At 40.4% G+C, this 23,812-nt stretch overlaps 1 non-coding gene across 1 annotated transcript; it reads left to right on the forward strand.

The window, feature by feature from the left end:
• Positions 1-10,972: 10,972 nt before the first annotated feature.
• LOC141610106 (small nucleolar RNA R71) lies at positions 10,973-11,079 on the forward strand. The gene has a single exon (XR_012528000.1). It is a non-coding gene; the product is annotated as a small nucleolar RNA R71 (small nucleolar RNA).
• The last annotated feature ends 12,733 nt before the right edge of the window (positions 11,080-23,812 follow it).

A 23,812-nucleotide genomic window follows, 5' to 3' on the forward strand; every position in this document is an offset into this window, starting at 1 on the left:
ATACGTCGTTGAGTTGCACCTTGTTTGCGGACAAAGGCTCGCTAGCTTGTGAAAAGGAGTCGTACCCGAGGCATCTTCGGGATACGTCCTTGAGTTGTATCTTATTTGCGGACAAAGGCTTGCCAGCCATATGCGTTATAAGTCTCGCCAGCCATCTATTATCGAACGATCGACTGTGGAAAATAGCATGTGTGACATCCATTTAAAAATCGGCACTCGCTGGGGAGTTAAAAACTTCTCAGGACTTGCCGGGGATATGAGTTGCTGCTCGCTAGGAGATAGCGTAAACCATGTAATCGGCGGGGTTAAAGCTCTTGCACTTGATGGGTCGCCGTTTGTTGGGAAGAACCGAGTACTCAGTTGGAGTGAGTTTGTCTTCTCAAGATTACCTGCATGGTTAGTGACCTCACAAATCCGCAGTCGCATAGACAAGCACGTTGAATGCAAGCATATAAGCACGTAAGCACATAAGCATGTGAGTAGTTAGCATATAAGCAACTAGCATGTAATGTCTCATGCGAAGGGAGATCGAAGTTTTGAATGTTGTGAAGCTTAAAGGCGAGTCTTGTTACTCGTAGATCTATTATTTGATAAATTGGAGACACATGACCGTTGTGACATTGACTCACACAGACGCATACTAACAGACTGACAGACAGACGGTCACGAACGTGATATAAACTCTGGTATAGGCACGATACGGGATGACTCTGACAGACTTTGCATATGTGTGTGCAACTCCTAGCCAAGAAAGGGTGACAACGTGTATCAAATCCCTGAGGTAGAAGGTCCGTTTGGCTGGGGAACATGAATTGATTATCTTCTCCAGACATCTTTGCCCTTGTTTACTTGTTTGAGATCCCTTCTCGGGGTATGATGATTCGGAGAGTGGAACCAAGACCTTGTCATCATCCGAACCGAGCACTAGACTATGGGTGTTTTTATTTTGGACTGTAGTCGAGACTCAAAAGATGTTTGAGGATAAAGGACGGGTGGCGTCTCGAAAGAGAAGCCCCCAGAGTGAGAAGGTGGGAATTTGACTTAAGGAGGAATGGGCGACGTCTTAAGGAAGAAGCCCCTAGTAAAGAGGTATAGCATTGAGCGTGTGGCTGAGTGGGCTGCTTTTGAGGATTGATTTTGATGGTTGAGATTGAAAGGGTATGCGGTTGTGTCCTTGTTGGGGGACTGCCAACGTATTCGCGAGGTTGCGAAATCAAACCAGATCATAGTTCTGAATGTGTGTGCCTAAGAGAGTTGTTAGGACCTTAAGTGATTTTGAGGGGTATGGTTGTATCCTTGAAGGACTGCCTATGTATTCACATGGAGTGAAATCAAACCAGATCGTAGTTCTGAATGTGTGCCTAAGCGAGTTGTTAGGACTTATAGTGTGGAGGTCACGACGGTAAAAGTCGTTTGGTGACTCGTCTGAATGTGTGCCTAAGCGAGTTGTTAGGACCTTAAAGTGTGAGGGTCACGACGGTAAATTCCGTTTGGTGACTCGGGAAATTGATTTGAGATAATTCATCACCGATCATGAATCGAAAAGGTGTAATTTGTGAAAATGTTCTTTATCATGTGAGCACACTAAAAAGTGGACCCTAAGGGTAGATTAGGTATGTCTCGTTCTCAGTAGCAAAGCATCCGAGGACTCCGTATCTGGGTCAGGGTGAAAAAGGCTTTGACATTATGGAATGTGGAGCTTGGTAATAAAAGGTTTGTTTGACAGATAAAAATCTGGAGTTGAGGGTCACAACGGTAAATTCCGTTTGGTGACTCGGAAGTTGATTAGAGAGAAATACCTCTTGATCATGAATCGAAGAGGCATAGCTTGTGAAAATGTTTCTTGTTGTGCGAGCACACTAAAAAGTGGACTCTAGGAATGAAATGGGCATGTGCCGTTCCAGGGAGCAATGTTTTTGAAAACTCTGTATCTGGGTCAGGGTGAAAATGGCCTCGGCATTAGGAAATGTGAAGCCTGGTAATAATTGTTTTGTTTGTCAGATAAAAATCTGGAGCTTGTATTTGTGGTGTTTACTCACGCTTGATGTGGCCTGGGCACGCAATGGTTGGTAAATAATATGGGATCAGATTTCCATGTCTGGAACTTAAAGGTTAAGGTGTGGTGTTACGAGCTTGAGTGGAATCCTCAGAAGCCTAGATAGGTCTCCCTGTAGTAGTCTCTGGAAGGACTTAGGGGTGAAGCATTTTTGATTATGATCTTGAGGGGAATCCCCAGGATCCTAGATAGGTTTCCTTGTAGTAGTCTGCAGAAGGACTTAGGGGTGCTGGGCTTTGGACTTATTTGTCCTAGACTTGGTATTTTGGACTCATGGGTCATGGGCTTTGGACCTGTGGGTCCTGGACTTGGTGTTTTGGACTCATGGGTCCTGGGCTTTGGACTTGTTGGTCCTGGACTGGGTGTTTTGGACTCATGGGTCCTGGGCTTTGGACTTGTTGATCCTGGACTTTGTATTTGGATGTTGGACTCATGAGTCCTGGACTTTGGACTTGTTGGTCTTGGACTTGGTATTTTGGACCCATGGGTCCTGGGCTTTGGACTTGTTGGTCCTGGACTTTATATGTTGGACTCATGGGTCCTGGGCTTTGGACTTGTTGGTCCTGGACTTTGGATGTTGGTGTCGGACTTGTTGGTCCGAAGTTTGAAAAGTGAAATTATGGGAAAATAACGAATTTGAATTTCGCTATTTCATTTTTTTGAAAAGTGACGGTTTTGAATTTCGTCAGTTGAAATTGTCGGAAAATAGCGAATTTGAATTTCACTATTTCGTTTTTTGAATGGGATGGTTTTTAATTCCGTTGTTTGGAATTGTGAAAATAGTGAATTTGAATTTCATTATCTTGTTTTTGATTTGAAATTGACGGTTTTATTTCCGTCATTTGAAATTTGTGAAAATAGCGAATTTGAATTCCACTATTTTGTTTTTTGATTTGAAAATGACGGTTTTATTTTCCGTCGTTTGAAGCTCGTGAAGATACAAACTTGAATTTCACTATCTTCGTTTTTTAATTTGAAAATGACGGTTTTAATTTCCATCGTTTGAAATTTGTGAAAATAGTGAATTTGAATTTCACTATCTCGTTTTTGTTTTGGCTTTTGCCTTGGCTTTCTGGTCGGACTCCCTTAGGAGGGTTTAGTTTTCGGTACTTGTCGTTAGGAGCACCTAGACGAAAACACAATTTATAACTCCACAAACAACTCTACAATTAGTAAAGAGGCAAGTAAAGGTCGGATCCCAAAGGACGGGAATTGAGATGAGATTTTCAATTGCAACTAGCGGTGTCTAGGGGTGTCACAATTTGGGGTTTGAATTAGAATATCACTAAACTAAAATAGCAATGAAAGTAAACAAGCAAGATGATTAAAAATGGATGTAAACAATTGATAAAAGACACTAGGGTGTCATGGGGTCAAGGGGATTCATGGGAATTGATCATACAAACATATTCTCAAATTATAAGCAAGCAATTATTGTTGTGATAGATCGAGTTGGTTTATATCTTACAATCCTAGGAAAGTTTGGGTCCCGGAGCCGAATCGATTAGATTATACAACACCTACAAGTCGACTTAATCTTCTCTACCCAACTATATGCAAGGTCTAATGAGACTCCAGTTGGTTTATGTCTTACAAGTCTCATTGAGAAGATAGGTGATGGGTAAAAAATGTAAGGATTCATAGGCTCGCATTTCATCAAACATAACATGTGCATAAGTTGAGATCACAACAAGCAAGCAAATAAACTATGAAAACATATTAATTTAAGCATGAATCATCCCCCATGTTGGTTTCCCCTAATTACCCATTAACCCTAGCTAAGGAAACTACTCACTCATTATCATGTTGAACATGCTAGCAAGGTTGTCAATCATACCAACAAGGTGAAACATGATGAATAAATGAAGATAATTAACAATAATTAAAAAGGGATTAAGAGAATTATACCTACTAATGATTCCAATAATAAAGCAAAGAATAATAGAAATACTTGATGATTGATTGGAAGGTTGTCAATCTCCCAATAATAACCCAAATAATCTTCAATTACCCAAAATAAAAGATGAACAAAAGAGAGATTAAGGAAATGAGATTTGTATTAAAACTTGATTAAATGTTGATTATAAGATTAAAGAGAGATTTGATTGATATAAACTACACTAGAGATTTCTAAGAAGAACATGATAATCTAATTAGCCTAATGGGATATTTATAGTGGGGATTAGGTACATAAATTAGGGTTTACTAAGGGCTTAAATGACGATTAAGTCCTTGAGGAATCGCCGGTCTCAAGAGAGACTCCGGTCTCCTTTTCGCCGGTCTTTGAAAAATATGCGCATCCTTCATTGAACAAGTAGTAGACGGATTTAGCTGTCACACAATCCGAGCGTCCAGAGCACGGGACGGGCGGATTGTCTTCTTGTTGGACGAGCGGATTCGTGGGGTGGACGGGCAGATTGTGGTGGTTCTGGACGAGCGTCCAGCTGAGGAAGACGCTCGGATTGCTCCTCTTGGACGGGCGGATTGTGGGCAATCCGCTCGGATTCTCTTACAGCTCTTCTTCCTTTCTTCTTTTCTTCCTTTCTCTTCATCAAATCCTTGAGGATTTCCTCGGGGATGCAAGGTTCTTTTCTCATCATTGCCCATCTAGTATAGTATGTACAAAGGCCTTCTAGTCTTGTCTTCTCTTTGATGCTTGGTCATTGAATTCAATCAATTTAGCTTCATTTTGCCATGAAAACGCAAGGTTTTCACTCCTTTCCTACCAAGGGATCAAAACCTCAAAGATTATTCAAAACAAAGGACTAAAGTCAATAAATGACCCAAATATGCACTAAAAAGCATGGAAACAAGGCTAATTCGGGGGCTAAATATGCTCAAATTATGGTCACATCAAATATCCCCAAACCGAACATTTGTTCGTCCCGAGTAAAGAAGTGACAAAGACTAGGACCGTTATTTAAACTAACCTAATAACATAGCCGATATGAGACAATTAGTGGGTCTCACTCCGCCCCTTGAACTCACAACAAGACAACCATGAGGTAGGATGCCTTCTTGCAAGGCATGGTGGGTCTTGCCAAAATGACGACACATCCAAGCATTAAAGCACACAAAATAAGTAATGGATGCATCTACATAAGAATAGCCACTTTCCTCATCTAAGTGGCGGAAATTATCTACAAGGGAAGCAATTCAAGGGTACACCATCCTTCATAGATTCAATTTCTTCAAACTACTAAGCCTAGAAGGATACCAATAAATCACCTCCAAGTTGTGTCAAGCTAGGGTACCTTTGTCCTCAATCGTTAAATGCTTTTGTCAAGAATAGACTCCCTATGGTGTTAGAAACACTGGAGGATCGCGGAATTCAACCTCTTGCCTAGACAAGAAGAAGGGCCGTCCCCTCTCTACCATGCACAAAAATGGATACGATGGATAAAGGGATCGATAGATATTTGAGTTTCATTTTGGGAGTTTGCTTTTGTTGTTTGTTTTTCCCCCCAATTTCTTGTGGCATATAACATTTGAGAACACTTTCTTTTGCCATTTCTTTTGATTTTTGGCTTTTCAACACTTGACAACTTTCAACTTTTTGCATTTCTTTGAAACATTTTCAAAGTCACCCCATATGTAGTGAGGGTGCCTTATATTTGAAGCGTTAGGAGTCTATTTTTGCTCCTCTTTTCTTTTGATGCATTTTGCAAACTTTCTTTCACTTTTCATTTCATTGAACTCAAACCAATTTCTTTTTGTGCTCATTTCCTTTGATGACAAAAATGTGGTAGAACATGGATGATGGATGCATGTTTTCAAGGGTTACCTTGGAATAAATGGTAGCCAAGGAGTTATCACACCCCAAGGTACTCTTGACTAGGCCTTAATCCATGGGTCAAAGGATACTAGCATGAAACATCCTAGGGTGTTTTACAAGTATTCTAACAAACAAACTCTTATGAAGAAAAAGCATCTACTAGGGCCTATATACACTTGTCAAGCTTCCCAAGTAGATGGTTTCGCAAAATTTTCGAACATGCAACTACATGCCATGATGCAACTAACATATATACATCCTAATGCATATGATTCTACCAACTAGTATGTCATATAATCTAAATGTAAGTCCTAAATTCACATTGTTTATACCGCATCAATCAAAATAAAGCCACATAGTCATTAACATAAAGAGGAAAAAGGAGATTGGAAAGATCATACCATGCGGTCTTCAATATCCTCAGTCTCGGATGTGGCGTAGTCATTCAATGTGAACAAGGATAGAACAAACACAATATATACAATAATATATACAAGTCTATACTACAAAGGAAATGAACTTGTTTTTGGATTTTCAATTTTTTCAATTTTTTTGATTTTTCGAAATTTTTGATTTTTATGGATTTTTGAATAAAAGTTAAGTTAGAATTTCCCATCCCCACACTAATATGGGCATTGTCCTCAATGGCCAAAATGATAGGAAATTATGCAAGTATGATGCATGAATTCTATACTAAATGCAAGCTATACTAATCTACACTACATGATGCATGGGTTTTTGTTTATGACGGAGAGCGTAATTTAGATTACCTCCCGTTGTGTATGCATGTACTTCCCCAAACTGAGATAGACATTATTTGTAATGTCTTAAACTTTGGGGTAGTTCATGCACACAAGATGCAATGCATGAAACTATATGTTGTCATTTTGGATTTTTCAAACGGGAACAATAAAAGAACACCTCAATGGAGCCGAGGTGTTGGTCCTCATGTTGCTAGGACTCTCCAACCAAAGACAAAGTCAAATATTGTACAAGTTAACAAAACATTAAATTCTTTCATGAAAATTGAAATTAAAGAGAGGAGATGAGGAAACTTCACTTAAGCTTGAGATGGGTGCCTCATGCCCGCTCCATCTAGCTATGAAGAGATCTTCTAGAGATCGCCATCATCTCCCTCTAGGTCACTATCCCATATTTCCTTGGATGCATCACTGTATTAGGGTCTATGAACTCATCCTCTTCGCTACCAAGCTCCACCGTGTCCCCACCGCAAGATTTGTCGCTCCCTTCATCTTGTCGCCCATTTGCCCCTTCATTTGCTCTCTCCGAATTGGGGAAGAGTATATCCATTTGTGCCCAAGAGGGAAATGCTCCCTCCTCACTAATCTTCCCCCTTTGAATCATATCGTGGTATTGAGGGTAGAGTGCATAATAATTGTCCACGGTAGCTTCATATTGTCGGAAGTGCAAATCTTGAAGAATTCCCGTTACAAAGTCATCACAGGGGAGGATAAAGGGGTTAGGGTGGTTTCACGGTTGATATGGAAACTTTGATTTTCTCATCTAGTGGTTGTTGCTCTTGTTGTTGTTGGTGATTTGGTGGTGGTGGTGCTTGCCTTGCTTGGGTTGGGTTTGCGGGGATGAGGTAGGATGGGATTGGTGATAAAGGTGATATTCTTGGTAGTCCGGTCCTTGGTAGGTAGATTGGATCACTTCCTTTTGTTATCCACTTGATCCTTTTATCAACCCCCTCAAGGGTTATCCAATGATGATGCACAAGAAGAAGGTCTTCATTTATCCTTGTATTCCCGGAAAGAGGAGTGTACTCATTATTCTCATTAAATTTTGGATTGAAATGCTTTGCAATCTTTGTAATGAGCCCTCCATTAACAATGTGTTTCATCCCATCATCATCACCATTTCTGAACTTAGCCCACTTCTCGATTAGCACAAGAGGCGCATTAAAGTGGTACCCACCCCTTCCTTGGATATCGAGATAAGACTCCATGAACACAAGATCGAGTTCGTTCACTATTGTCGGGTCTCGGCGAGCAAGGAGGGTGCCGGAAAGGAACCGGTAAGTAAGTCTCAAAATAGGATTTTGAATGTGGAAAGCTAGACACTCCTTGATGTACATGAAATCTCGGCCGGTCATGGCCTTCCATAGGGGTGCAACACTATATCTCTTCGGTTTTGATGTCCGGGTAGGCGAGACATCGAGACCAAGCACATTAGCAAATTCCACTAGAGTCATCATTCTTAAAACACTCTCCAACCTAAATTCTATGCATATCGTTCTATTCAAGGTTGTGATTTTCAAGAAGCTTAAAAATTCAAGAATAAGGGATCGGTAAGTTTGCTCGTGCATGTGGAATAGGGTAGAGAGACCAAACAACTCAAAAAGGGCTTCCATTTGATGGTAAATCCCAAGCTTCCTTAAAGTTCTATGACATAAAAACTTAGTAGGGAGAATGTTCTTACGAAGAAGTCGGTGAAAAACGAGCCTTTGCACATCATTGACGAATTCAACATTTGAGAAGTCATCAAGCCTTGTAAGATCCACAATTTCTTTATGCTCCCTCCTTAGAGTGTTGATGTGAGAGATAGAAGAGCTTCCTCTTGCTCTTGGTCTTCTTCTATCCCTAAAGGAAGATCCCTTTGGTCCCATTCTTTGATTGTTGAGTTGGAATTTAAAGTATGAAGATGCTCTTTGTGGATTCAATGTTGCCTTTGAAACCCTAGAAATTGGGGCTTTTTGATTTTGTGGAATAAAAGAGTGTTTGGGATATGCTTTGGAGTCATAAGGAGGTGGGTTTTTATAATACAAGTGGAAGGAAGGGTAATGTGTCACAAATTATGTGGTGGGGTGAATTAAAATTGGGAAAATCGGGAGTGAAGACCGCAGGAAGACGAGCAGACTCGGGCTCGGGACGGTCGGATTCTGTCATTCTGGGACGAGCGGATTCCAAGGAAGACGCTCGGATTTTCTTACAGCGAATTTTTGCAAAAATTTGACGCAGTCAAGACGAGCGGATCGAGCACAAGACGAGCGTCTTTTCCCAAAGACGAGCGGATTCTGTTACAGGAACTTTTCATAAAATGTTGCAGCAAAAAGACGAGCGGATTCGTCTTCAGACGCTCGGATTCCAGCAGGACAAGCGGATTCTCAAAAATATGAGCGTCTTTTTACAAACAGAGCGGATTCTCTCTTCAGACGCTCGGATTCCTTGCTGTGGATTCCTTTTGATTTCTTTGACTCCGATAAAAGCTTCCCCACACTTGAAAATTAGTTCCTTCCTTCATCAAAAATCATTAGTGACCCTCCCTCACTTACTCTCATGGAAAGAATTTATTTTTATGATTAAAAGGGAATGCAACAAAATTATAAATACAAGTTAGAGGGGTTAGTATATTTACAAGTGGTGGTTTAAGGAGGACTCCGCCAAACTCTCCCTTTGATGATTCCTTCATGGATGAGGAGGCCCGAGGTAGGTGACCTCGACCTCTCCAATAAATGCTCCCTCATAATATGGCTTCTATCTTTGACCATTGACCTTAAATTTGCTTCCATCTTCCACCTTGATTTCAAAATCCCCATATTTTCCAACCTCGGTGATCACATAGGGACCCATCCATCTAGAGTTCAACTTCCCGGGAAAGAGTCGATATCGGGAATTGAATAGAAGGACTTTATCCCCTTTGTGCAAGGCTTTTTGCTTGATCTTCTTGTCATGAAGCAACCTTGTCCTTTCCTTGTAGATCTTGGCATTCTCATAAGATTGTAGTCGAAATTCTTCCAACTCTTGAATTTGAATCATCCTCTTTTGACCACTTAACTTGAGATCAAGGTTAAGGGCTCGGATTGCCCAAAAAGCTTTATACTCTAATTCGATTGGCAAATGGCATGCTTTTCCATAAACAAGCTTGTAAGGGGAGGCTCCTATGGGAGTCTTATAGGCCGTCCTATAAGCCCAAAGAGCGTCATCAAGCTTTGTGCTCCAATCCTTTCGGGTCTTGTTCACCACTTTCTCAAGAATTTGCTTGATCTCTCTATTCGAAACTTCAACTTGACCGCTTGTTTGAGGATGATATCCCAAGCCGGTTCTATGTTGAACACCATACTTGGTCAAAAGGGATGCGAGTTTCTTTTCATAAAAATGCATTCCTCCATCACTTATGATTGCTCTAGGGACTCCGAATCTTGGGAATATTATTTTCTTGAAGAGCTTGGTGACCGTCTTTGCATCATCGTTTGGGGTGGCAATTGCCTCCACCCACTTTGAGACGTAGTCTACGGCCACAAGGATATACTTATTCCCATTGGATGTCACAAACGGCCCTTGGTAGTTGATCCCCCAAACATCAAAGATCTCTACCTCTAGTATGCCTCTTTGTGGCATTTCATTCCTCCAAGAGATATTCCCCGTTCTTTGATAAGCATCACAATGAATGATGAATTCCCTCGTGTCTTGGAACATTGTAGGCCAATAGAAGCCCGATTGAAGAATTTTTGCAATGGTTCTCCTTGCTCCATGGTGCCCACCGTAGGGTGACGAGTGGCATCCTTCCAAGATTCCTTGAATTTCACATTGAGGTCTGCACCTCCGGTAGAGCCCATCACTACACTCTTTGTAGAGATTTGGGTCATCCCAAAAGTACCTTTTTACTTCGAATAAGAACGTCTTCCTTTGGTTGTAGTTCAAATTTGGAGGAAGTACTCTTCCAACGAAATAGTTGGCATAATCGGCAAACCATGGGGTGATGTGCCTTTCAAGTTGTATTTGAATGGCCATCAAGATATCGTCGGGAAATGAGTCATTGATCGGTGTTTCTCCTTGTTCATCATGAAACCGGGTTCTTAACAAGTGATCCGCCACTACATTTTCGACTCCTTTCTTGTCTCTTATCTCCAAGTCGAATTCTTGAAGAAGCAAAATCCATCTCAACAACCTTGGTTTTGCCTCCTTCTTTATCAAGAGGTGTCGAAGAGCACGGTGATCCGAAAAGACAATTACTTTGGATCCAAGTAAGTAGGAACGAAATTTGTCCAAAGCATAGACAATGGCAAGAAGCTCTTTCTCAGTGGTATCATAGTTCACTTGGGAGGGATCAAGAGTCTTGCTTATATAGTAGATGGCATGAAGAGCTCTTCCTACCCGTTGGCCAAGAACTGCTCGCTAAGTCCGTGATGAGGACATGAGCGACAAATTCCTTTGAATCGCTCCCAAGCTTCATACAAATATTCATCATCTCTTTGCTTAAAGCCCGTAATTTGAGCTCTTAGCATGTTAGTCTTTTCCGGTGGGTAGAACTCTTTGTAGAAAGCTAGAGCCAATTTCTTCCAAGAATCAATTCCGAGAGTAGCCTTATCAAGACTTTCAACTATTGTTTTGCGGTGCCAATTAGAGAAAAAGGAAATAAGACCCATCGAATTTGGCCTTGAGTTACGCCGGTTTGAGAAAACGCATCACAATAGTCGCAAAAAATCTCCATGTGAGAGTGAGGGTATTCACTAGGCATCCCCATAAATTGGCTTCTTTCGACTAATTGGATAAATGCGGATTTGGAAATGAAATTTCCGGTTAAGTGTTGTGGTGTGGGAGTACCATTGGGTAGGTTCTCCTCGGTGGGTACGGAATGTGATGAAAATTTAGGCATTGTGGGTTGATTTTGTGTTGGATTTTGTGTTGGGTTCTCCTCACCTTCTATTGCAAAATGGTTGACGAACTCAATAGTGTTTGGTTGAATATCTACAACCTCACCAATACCTCTCAAAGTTCTCCTAGCAAGTCTTCTACTGTTTGTCAAAGTCCTTTCAATTTCTTGATCAAAGGGTAACAAGTTACCTTGTGATCTTCTAGACATGCAAAATATCAAACAACTCGAAAATAATTAGAACAAACCTTGAGGAGTTTTACTTCCCCAAGGCAAAGAAAGACACAACTAATAACAATCTAAGAAAATATAAATCAAGTTAACACCGTCCCCGGTAACGGCGCCATTTTTGGTCGGACTCCCTTAGGAGGGTTTAGTTTTCGGTACTTGTCGTTAGGAGCACCTAGACCTAAACACAATTTATAACTCAACAAACAACTCTACAATTAGTAAAGAGGCAAGTAAAGGTCGGATCCCAAGGGACGGGAATTGAGATGAGATTTTCAATTGCAACTAGCGGTGTCTAGGGGTGTCACAATTTGGGGTTTGAAGTAGAAGATCACTAAACTAAAATAGCAATGAAAGTAAACAAGCAAGATGATTAAAAAGGGATGTAAACAATTGATAAAAGGCACTAGGGTGTCATGGGGTCATAGGGGATTCATGGGAATTGATCATACAAACATATTCTCAAATTATAAGCAAGCAATTATTGTTGTGATGGATCGAGTTGGTTTATATCTTACAATCCTAGGAAAGTTTGGGTCCCAGAGCCGAATCGATTAGATTGTACACCTACAAGTCGACTTAATCTTCCCTACTCAACTATATGCATGGTCTAATGAGAATCGAGTTGGTTTATGTCTTACAAGTCTCATTGAGAAGATAGGTGATGGGTAAAAAATGCAAGGATTCATAGGCTTGCATTTCATCAAACATAACATGTGCATAAGTCGAGATCACAACAAACAAGCAAATAAACTATGAAAACATATTAATTTAAGCATGAATCATCCCCCATGTTGGTTTCCCCTAATTACCCATTAACCCTAGCTAAGGAAACTACTCACTCATTGTCATGTTGAACATGCTAGCAAGGTTGTCAATCATACCAACAAGGTGAAACATGATGAATAAATGAAGATAATTAACAATAATTAAAAAGGGATTAAGAGAATTATACCTAGTAATGATTCCAATAATAAAACAAAGAATAATAAAAGTACTTGATGATTGATTGGAAGGTTGTCAATCACCCAATAATAACCCAAATAATCTTCAATTACCCAAAATAAAAGATGAACAAAAGAGAGATTAAGGAAATGAGATTTGTATTAAAAATTGATTAAATGTTGATTACATGATTAAAGAGAGATTTGATTGATATAAACTACACTAGAGATTGCTAAGAAGAACATGATAATCTAATTAGCCTAATGGGGTATTTATAGTGGGGATTAGGTACATAAATTAGGGTTTACTAAGAGCTTAAATGACGATTAAGTCCTTGAGGAATCTCCGGTCTCAAGAGAGACTCCAGTCTCCTTTTCGCCGGTCTTTGAAAAATATACGCATCCTTCATTGAACAAGTAGAAGACGGATTTAGCTGTCACACAATCCGAGCATCCAGAGCACGGGACGGGCGGATTGTCTTCTTGTTGAACGAGCGGATTCGTGGGGTGGACGGGCGGATTGTGGTGGTTCTGGACGAGCGTCCAAATGAGGAAGACGCTCGGATTGTTTTTTCTTGGACGGGCGGATTGTGGGCAATCCACTCGGATTCTCTTACAGCTTCTTCCTTTCTTCTTTTCTTCCTTTCTCTTCATAAAATCCTTGAGGATTTCCTCGGGGATGCAAGGATCTTTTCTCATCAATGCCCATCTACTATAGTATGTACAAAGGCCTTCTAGTCTTGTCTTCTCTTTGATGCTTGGTCATTGAATTCAATCAATTTAGCTTCATTTTGCCATGAAAATGCAAGGTTTGCACTCCTTTCCTACCAAGGGATCAAAACCTCAAAGAATATACAAAACAAAGGACTAAAGACAATAAATGACCCAAATATGCACTAAAAAGCATGGGAACAAGGCTAATTCGGGGGCTAAATATGCTCAAATTATGGTCACATCACTTTCGCTTTGGCTTTGGTCTTTGCCTTTGTTTTGGCTTTGGCTTTGGCCTTGGGATGAATAGCTTTTGGCTTTTGTTTATTGCTTTGGCCTTGAGCTTTGGCTTTGGATGAATGGATATTGGCTTGGGCCTTTGATTTTGGCCTTTCGCTTTGGCTTTGCTTTGGATATATTTGTTTTTGCCGTCCTTCATTCGAGGAAGGTAGAGGTGCACACGGGGATGTACCCGTTGGTGAGCGGTTGATATTTGGTGATGGGATGTTTTTGTGGGGAATGGGCTTGCCTTCCGTCATTGATCATGAACAAGGAGATGTTCTGTTTTGTTATCTAGGTTCGTCGTAGGATCCCTTTGATAGAAGCTCGTTCTAAATCGGGTGCTAATGAAAGATTTCTATTGCCAGACATGGAATAGGTAAAGAAATGGACACGGAGTTTCGAGCCCTCTGCTTACTCGGTACGGAACGTCACTCGAGTGTACTCACATTGAATTGGAACATATTATTTGTTTTAAATTAATTCTCAAATCAATTCTTGCTGTCAACGGGAAATGGTAAGGGGGAGAATATATGATAGTTGGAAATTGTGCTTTTATTTAGATAAATAAGATGTTAGCACAGACTCGATGAATACATGTGAATCATGGGGACAGCCCCCAGTTTGTCACATAGGAATAAAAGGACAAACACTAGGATAGATATGAGAAAGCCTAAAACTCGGACTCGGACTCAGACTTAATCGTAGATACGGACTCCTAATCATTACTTTCCTCCTCAAGGATCTCCTTTGCATCATCCAGCAGCTTGAATGTTTGATCTTGAGCATTGACCCACTTGAGCACTTCACTCTCGTTGTTTGGGATGATATGAGGACAATAGTCGATGAGGCTTTTATCTCCTTGCAGAAAGAGATGTTCATTAGGGTTGTCTTCATCACTTGGTTGGCATAGGGATGAAGCTATCAGTTCATGATTGTCGATCATATTTTGAATAACATCTTTCAGTTTGAAGCATGTTTCAGTGTCATGACCATTCCCTTGTTGATATTGGCAATAGGCACTGCCGTCCCAGAAACGGGATTTCCTGCTTTCAGATGGGTCCGGAGTGGGCCCGATTGGTTGTAGCTTCCCTTCAGTCATGAGCTTTTGAAGAGCTGCGGCATAGGTTGTGTTGAGGTTGGTGAATGTCCTTTGAGAACGTTCAATCTTGCTGTTTGACTTGAGACATCCAAGAGGATTGTCTTGACTGTGAGGTGCAATTATGATTTTGCCAGCTTTAATCATATCTTGAATGGCATGCTTGAGTTTGAAACAGGTTTCGGTGTCATGGCCCTTGCCTTGATGGTATTGGCAATAGGCATTAGGGTTCCAGAAACGGGATTTCTTAGCCTCAGATGGATCCATAGTGTGTCCAATCGATTTCAATAATCCTTCTTAATTAAGTATTCCCAAAGCGGTGCCATATGTTATTCCCAGATCTGTGAATACCCTTCGATGTATTCCCATGGTTCCAACATTGGTGTTTTTTGGGATGTTTTTGTGAGTTTTGTTTTTGTTTTTTTCAGTCTTGGGCGGAAATAGGATTTGGTTGTTGTCAATGGGAAGTTTTCGGGATGTTGCCTGGTATTTTGAAGGAGGTTTTGGTGAGGTGATTTCATGTTGTTTGTTGGTGGGTTCATGGATGTGGGAACCATCGGACAATTCCTCATTTTCAACAGTTGTTGGTTGGTGAACGGAGGGTTGGTTTCCTTGATGGCCAACGTCATTTTTGGTACTACCACACCTCTTCTCCAAATTAGCTACCCGAGTGTTTAAATCATCGATAGCTACTTGCAGCTTTGAGAATATGTTGTTGATAGAGACGGAGAGCATCATTATAGCACTTTATATGCCATCCTCATCAATTGCATGAATTTTCTCATCCTCAGAAGAGATGAGATGAGAGCAGTCTAGGGAAGATTTCTGTTTGTGTCTAGTCGGGTTTTCAGGAGGGTTGTTCTCGTTGTTTGTTGTGGGAGGTAAAGGTAACTCACCCTTTTCAATCATATCAAGGATGACGCCTTTTAGAGGGAGACATATCTCAGTGTCATGTCCGCGACCTTGGTGATATTAGCAAAAGAGGTTTCCATTCAATCTTCGACCTCGCTTGTTTGGTAGAGGGTCCGCAGTTGGACCAATCGGTTGGAGTTTTCCTTTGGAGATTAGCCTTTCCAAGGCTGTGGCATAAGGTATACCCAAATGAAGGAAGGAGCTATGAGGTCGTCTGGTTTTGGTTTTGTCGTTGGCAAGTAGTCGGCTTTCAAGGAGCTTAACCCTTTGCTCAATATAAGAAGAGGTAAAATTCCCGGTTATCATTTTGTCCACAACATGGGAGAGACGAGTGCTCAAGTTTTCCACGGTAGCTAGGAGTCAAAGGACCATGTTGTTGGTTTCGGTAGAAGTCATGACGGATGCAGATTGATCGACTTCTTGAGTTTCTTGTCGGCGATCGATGGCACCCAAGGGATTCCTATTTGACATAACGATAGGCGTTATAACTTGTCTTGGCAAGAGATTGCACCAACAAAGGCAAGTACGACACACATGTACAAAAAGCAGTTTTGTTGTGGAGACGCGACAGTGTGACTAGGTTATGAGTTCATTAAAGATCGTGAATGACCTTTGTGTTTGAACTCGTGGTGCATGACTTTGAACTTAGACTCGAGTGTCGACTTTGGCATAATGATGCCTAGACAGACAACTTCTGACAAGATTTGGAGGTTTGTCGATGGCGTCACGCCGCTGGACAAGACGTGTACACAAACTTGACCTTTGACCCGTAATGTAGGGAAATACGGATTTAATACCCGAGAGGTTTTGACTCTGCTAACGCCATTGGAGATGCCTCGACAATTAGGCGACACGACCTAGACTACAAGGTAGGACTAACTTTAGCGAAGACTCGACGTTATCGAGACGACTTGACTTGAAATCGACTGGACTCTAATCGACTCGAGGCTGGATCGGAAAGGTGGACTAAAATTTTCGAAAATAGAAATTTTCAAAAGTATTCATTTGCCGCTTTATGGACGGCTTCCGAAGAGTAGGGATCTTTAGAAGGTCGGTTAGCTGAAAAGGTTGTCTTAAGTTTGTTTTCAAAAGACGGTTTATGTTGAGTCGGCTCGAAAAACAATGTATTGTTTCCAGAAACGGTTTTTGAAATTCAAAATTGTATGTTTTGAAGATCGAGAGTTGAAGAATTTGGAATCGTCATCACAATGGCCATGAAAACTGTTAAATTTGTTTTCAAAGGATTTAAAATTGGATTTGAAATAAAACGGTTAAATTTGTTTTCAAAGATTTAATTTTTGATTGAAATTTGAAAACGGTTAAATTAGTTTTCAAATTATTTGAAATTGGATTTGGTATCTGAAAACGGTTAAATTCGTTTTCAAAGATTTGATTTTGGATTTGGAATTTGAAAACAGTTAAATTCGTTTTCGAAGATTTGATTTTGAATGGAATTTGAAAATGGTTAAATTCGTTTTCAAATGATTTGATTTTGAATGGAATTTGAAAACGGTTAAATTTGTTTTCAAGATTTGATTTTGAATTTGAAATTTAAAAACTGTTAAATTGGTTTTCAAAGATTTGATTTTGGAAATTATGAGGATTGAATTCGTCATTACAACGGGTTAGAAAACCGTTTTAACCTTTGAAAGAAGGTATGCAAATCGAAAATTGAAATCGTCATTACGACGGCTTAGAAAAACCAAATTTGATTTCGAAAACGGGATTTGAAATTTGGAAAGTTACACGGGTTGAAATCGTCATCATGACGGTTTGAAAAACGTTTTTGTTTGAAAACTGGTTTCTAATTTTGAAAATTCGAGGGTAGAATTCGTCATTACGAAGGCGTAAATAGGGCGCTTTGAGAATGCAACGGTCGGGGAGGGACCGAGGTTTGAAACGGCCATTATGACGACGAAAATGGGTATTTTGAAATGGTTTGTGAAAACCAAGGTTTGAAATCGTCATTACGACGGCACAAAAAGTTGTGCAACGGTCGGAGAAAGACCGAGGTTTGAAATGGTTGTGAAAAACCGAGTTTGAAAAACGTCATTACGACGGCATAAAAAGGTGCTTTTGAAACGGTTGAAAAACCGGGTTTTGAAAATCGTCATTACGACGGCACAAAAAGGTTCCAACGGTCGGCGAAAGACCGAGGTTTGAAACGGCCATTATAACGGCGCAAAAAGGGTATTTTGAAATGGTTATAAAACCGGGTTTGAAAATCGTCATTACGACGGCCTAAAAAGGTGCTTTTGAAATGGTTGTGAAAACCGGGTTTGAAAATCGTCATCACGACGGCCTAAAAATGTTTGCAACGGTCGGGGAAAGACCGAGGTTTGAAACGGTTGTGAAAAACCGGGTTTGAAAGTCGTCATTACGACGGCCTAGAAAGGCGTGTTAAAATGGTTATAAAAACCGGGTTTGAAAATCGTCATTATGACGGCCTAGAAAGGCGTGTTGAAAAGCAACGGTCGGCGAAAGACCGAGATTTGAAACGGCCATTATAACGGCGCAAAAAGGTGTTTTTGAAAGTTTGAAAAATGACACGGAAAGACATATGATCAAGTAGCACATAAGCACTCACAGTTCATTATATTATTCATAATGCTGACACGGGTTTTGGCTTAAAAGGATGGGTTACATACCAAGCAATCAAACCCTGATTTGCGAGAGGGATACCAATCCAAACAAAATATGTAAGGAGGGTGCCCTAGCCTCGTGCTCGAAGGTAATGAAAGCTCTTTGACGAAACAGAAATGTGTTACGTCAATTGTATGCTTGACTCAATCGGGATTCGAAACGCGGGGATGAGAAAACTCACGCCGACGAGACGAGCCAATTGGTCGATGAAGGGTTAGATTGTGGGCCTGGACAAGGAACCCGAATTATGACCATAATATCAATTAATGCACTTAACCACGACCTCGTTCGCATTTAACCTCTAAGGATCACAAAGACATAAGTGTCCTAGTTTTCCCCAGTGAAGTCGCCAATCTGTGGACATGGGCCACAGGCCGGTCTGTGGATTTGGGCCGCCTACCGATCTACGGTCACGGGCCACCTGCACGCCAAGCCAACCTGTGGACATGCAGTGGTCTTTTGAAAGCCACGCTCGGCGGTGTAAAAATGCTTTTGACCGGATCGCTTTGGATCGGTCGGTTTCGTCTCGGCAAAGGTCTCGAAACGATTAGAGATGTTCGGAGTTGCCACCAAGCATTTGTGGGATGCTTGGAACCCGTTCGAATCCACTTTATACCTAGGTCAATCAAGGCAAAAAGCGGTGTTTGACATAGGTACTAAAGATAAGGACTCGTCCCCCTTTTAGCATTCTATGCCTAAAATGACTCTCGTACGCCCTAGATAAGGCCATCCACTATCCAAAGGTTCTGATTAAGGGGTGAGGGTACGTATTGGGAAGCCCTTTAATCGGACACCCAATCCCGCCCGCGTTAGCGGCCTCTACTGATCGATCGTGGTTGTTTAAGTGCAAAAGTTGATAAAACGGTGTAAATGCATGAATGCACATCCAAAAGTGTTAACCTAACTTGTGAGCTTTCTAAGTCGGTTTGTTAATCAAAATATCAAGCATAAGATGTCAAGTTGGATTTACATATATTTGCATGTGAAAACGGAAATTAAACATCCATTTACCAAGTTCGGGTTATGATGCTTAACACGATCCATTTATTGAAAAAGGGTGTCAAATGATAAAGTGTAAAAAACGTAAACTTGTCAATCTAATCCGTCACGTATTCGGATAAACCGTAATCGGGATCGTCCTAGACAAGTACCAAAATGAGACGAAAAGATGCCAGCCGCAGCCCTTAAGGCGCGAGCCTATTGGCGAGATAAAGGGCTCTGCCCTTGTTTTGAAAGATGGAAACAGACGGCCGCTTGGGGTGCGAGCCATGAGCCGACCTAAGGGGGTGTCTCCTGGTTCTTGAAAAGGTTTTTTAAACCGGAATTTATGATGAATGATTTGAAAATGTTGTTTGCATGACTCGGAATAATTACTATTGTGTTAGTAACATTCGTTGTCGGATTTGCATGTTTGAAAAGTATAGTTTACAAACAAAAATGTAAAATATTTGATTTGAACTAATCATGTTAAGTTCATTTCTTTGTAATTAGTTAATTTAATCATCGTACTCGGATTAAACCGGCATGGTATAAAGAACCAAGGATGATTATGAATTATGACTAATATATTTACAAATGTAAACAAATGAGAAAAATGGTAAATAAAATAAAAGGTGTTTAAAATACCCTTTAATTTGTAATTAACCAAATAATATCACCGAATCACGGAATAAACTATCATGATATAAAGAACCAAGGATGATTTTTGTAATGGTCAAAATATTTTATCATAAAAATGAATTAAAATGTTAAATAAAAGAAAAGAATTTCTTTTAAAATGTAATTAACCAATTAAGATCACCGAGTCACGGATTAAACCGTCATGGTATTAGGAACCAAGGGTGATTATGATTTATGGTAAAAAAGTTTAACCTAAAAATGAATTAAAATGGTGAAAACGGATTACAAATAAGAAATGAAATAAAGAGGAAAGACGAGAACAAACACGGATGAGTCTGACCTGGACACCTACAAGAGGCGCGAGCCTCCTTGCATAGCAAGGGGCTCCTGTCTCAGGCCAAAACTCGGTTTTGGCTCGTCTAACCTATATCTGAATCGTGTTATGCATTGTTCATGCATATAAACTCATAAAAACAATAAAGACATGAAATAAATGAGTTGTTTATACCCTCAAACTTACGTATTTTGATGTTTGTGAAGTAGACGACTTTAGAGAGGATTTTCTCGTTGTGACTAATCGCGGTCAAAGAAGTTTAAAAAGGTGCCTTAAAAAAGGATTTAGTTTTGAAAATATGTTGAAAATATGTTAATTAAAACATGTTGATTAATGTTGAGTTGGTCGAATGGGTCGGTTGAATGAACGGCGACGGTACCAAACAAAATGTGTAAGGCTTGTGTTTACGATCGGTAGGTCGTAAACACGTGTCGATTTTGTGACTTAGGAAGTCGGTCTAGAAGCTTAAGGGAGATGTGAGGGGGCGGACGCTCGCGTCTGGATTTTGGTGTGTGAAGGTTGGTATTTATAGAGAAATGGGGGTGGTAGGTCGGTTGAGTTTACTTAGAGGCTAAGCAGACACCTACTTTACGCGCGAGCTACCTCGTGATGGAATGGGGTGTATTGTCCCTTTCAATTTGGACATGGCCTATTCTCCATCCATTGTTGATATGTGGTATTCATATATGATGTCGTGTAACAATATGGGCATCTAATAAGATGATTTTGGTGTTACATAAGGTAGGTGTTTTGTGTGCTTGACTCGGGTTTGACCCGTGTGAATCGGGATTTGAATTTCGAGTCGGGTTTTGGCCCGGTGTCGGTTTTGACTCTAAATAGGGTCATTTCAATGGAAATGACATGATGAAAACATTCATGGCATTATTTTTGACATTCGAGATTTGGGTTGACTCGGGTTGACTCGAGTTGCGGGTTTTTGAGTCGGTTTTGGGTCCGAAGACGGTTTTAACTCTAAATAGTGTTATTTTATTGCAAATGAAGTTAGAAAACTTTTGAAATCATTTTTCATATCCGAGTAGTGCATTAAACCGTCTCATGTATAGCCAATCCACGCACGCATATCAAAAGCACGTTATAGTCCGATCATCATCGAGTGGTTTTTAGAAGATGCAGATATTGGGTACCTACAATGGCCCATTTTCAAATCCTTTTTCAAGAATCGATGGTCCAAATAGCAATACATCCCCAGCATGAAAATATTTTTCAAAATCCAGGCCTAAGGCCCATTTCAACAATGGTTGTTTCAAATCCAAGCTTCGGGTCGTTGACTCAGTTTATCAAAATGTTTCAACTTTCAAAGATTGGTGATCTAAATGTGTGCTTATACGATAATATGATTATTGTTGTATTTGTTTTCCATGTTTCGAATGTAATAGGAAATGCTTCAACTGGGGGCTCTAAAGGCTTCGCCTTTAGACCCATTGCAACTGGGGGCTCTGAAACTGTTGGCTTCATAGACCATTATCAAAAACAACGGATGACATCCATAATCCAAATCAAATCAAATTCAAATCGATCCAATTCAATACAAAGTGGAGGAACTCCACAGTTAAAAGCAAAGTTTTGAAGGAATGGTAACCTCATTTGGAAAACCCCATTCCATTCCGGGCATAGATTAGCAGAATGCATGCCAGCAGTGTCGAACTATGATACAGGTTTGATTCCGTCACAACGGATACGTAGGCGCCTAAGGATAAGGCTCAACTCACCACCTTTTCAATGGGTCGATGACCACCGATGATTAATCCCCAGCGAAGCTTCAGGTATGATCTCTTCTTATGGCTGGTGAGCTTATACACGCAAGTCTAATGGACTAGAAACGACCCGCGGAATCCTCAGGTCGAGAGGGACCTGGGGTATATTTTGACTTTCGCCTTGTCCAAGCCTCAGTCAAAGTGGGGGCTCTGTAGATACTCATATTCGTCGATATTGGAATTTACAGAAATCCCGCCAAACACCCGATGATGATAGGACGACATGTACTCTTAGTTGGAATTTGTCATTATTTGGGCTCGTTTTACGATGTAGAATGGGCGTTGTCGATGAAGTATTTTATTAATTTAAATTATATTTAAATTAATGTTTTTTAAAATGAATTCGCTTTATTTGTTTTAATTTGAATTTCTTTTCTTAAGTTTATTTTATTGAAAATAGAATAGATATTTGATTTGAAAAATCATTCTTAAGTTACTCGATTTGAAAAATCAATTTAAATTGTTTTATTAATCGTATTTGAAAAAAAATCGATTTTTACGACGATTTTATACATGAGTTTAAGCTTGATTTTAACTCGGTTTTGGGCACGATTTTCGATGCAAATTTGACCAAAATATTGAGCCATATCCCGACCTTTACCAAGACCCAAGTTCAAGCCCCACACTCACTAATTCACTTCCAAAACAGCCCCCCAACACAGCACAACTCCTTCCCGACCCGTGTTCAACATAGTCCATTTGTTTTGCTCCGAACTTGGTCCAAACCCGCAACACATCACCACCAACCCATACTCCACACTACCCACCATGCCTAGGTCCAAATACACCATTAAACCACTCCACAAAACCCGTGTCTAACTCATCCAAAACAGGCCCCAAACAACACGACACAAACAGCCCCTGTTTTCGTTCAGCTCAAACCCGAGTCCAAAACCCGCTCCAAACACCTACTAAACCCGTACCCATTAACCCTAAATCATAACCTAGTATCCTACCCATATAGCTTAACCACCAATAAACCCCTCATACAAACCCTAAAACCCCACGAAATAGCTGTTGGACAGCAGTTATTCGCAGAGCAGCCCGTCTGCCTCTCCCCTCTTAAACCTTACTTTAACTCCCTATAAATACCTCCCCTCTGCCATACATTCATTCCTCTAAGCTCTCCACATATCTTACTGCCATGAACAAGCCTCAACCTCCATAAACGAACCCTAGTTGACTCTCAAAACCCTCGACAAAACCGACATACAAAACTGAGAATCGGTTTGTGTGTCCTCCTTTCAACCCTTCGTTTAACCATCAAACCTCCATTAAAACTCGAGTTTCTTGATCCTAATTAACCATATAACATCCATCTACATCTTAGACAAATATTCACGAGCCAAATTAACATCCATCTACCTTAATTCAGAGCACATGAATCCCCTCGAAAAACAGAGTGTCATACACTCTGTTTTCGCGGCTTTTCTTGTCTGTCCAGTTCTGTTTGTGCTCGTTTTTCGTGCCCAATACCTCATAACGAGCATGGTTTGTTTTAAGATCTCTGTTCTACTCTCTTTCTAGTTTTCAAAACATCTTTCAAATCTATTTTTCATTGAGAAACGAGTGAGAAATTGCAGTTTGAAAGTTGCTGTCTAGGTTTACCAAAAAAACGTGTTGTTGCTTTGTTGCTTCGTCGACGACGGCCCCTCAAGATAAAATCTAAGATCGATTACGACCCAAGACGGTGTCAGCGATACATGTAGGTTGAGGGTGCATAAAAATCTCTCCTTTCTCCCTTTTAATTCCGTCTTTTAATTATGTTTATTACATCGTATTATTATCGTATAAATTGTTAATTATGAAATAATTAGTAT

The sequence above is a fragment of the Silene latifolia genome, chromosome 10 (genome assembly GCF_048544455.1).
Source record: "Silene latifolia isolate original U9 population chromosome 10, ASM4854445v1, whole genome shotgun sequence".
Taxonomy (NCBI): Eukaryota; Viridiplantae; Streptophyta; class Magnoliopsida; order Caryophyllales; family Caryophyllaceae; genus Silene; species Silene latifolia.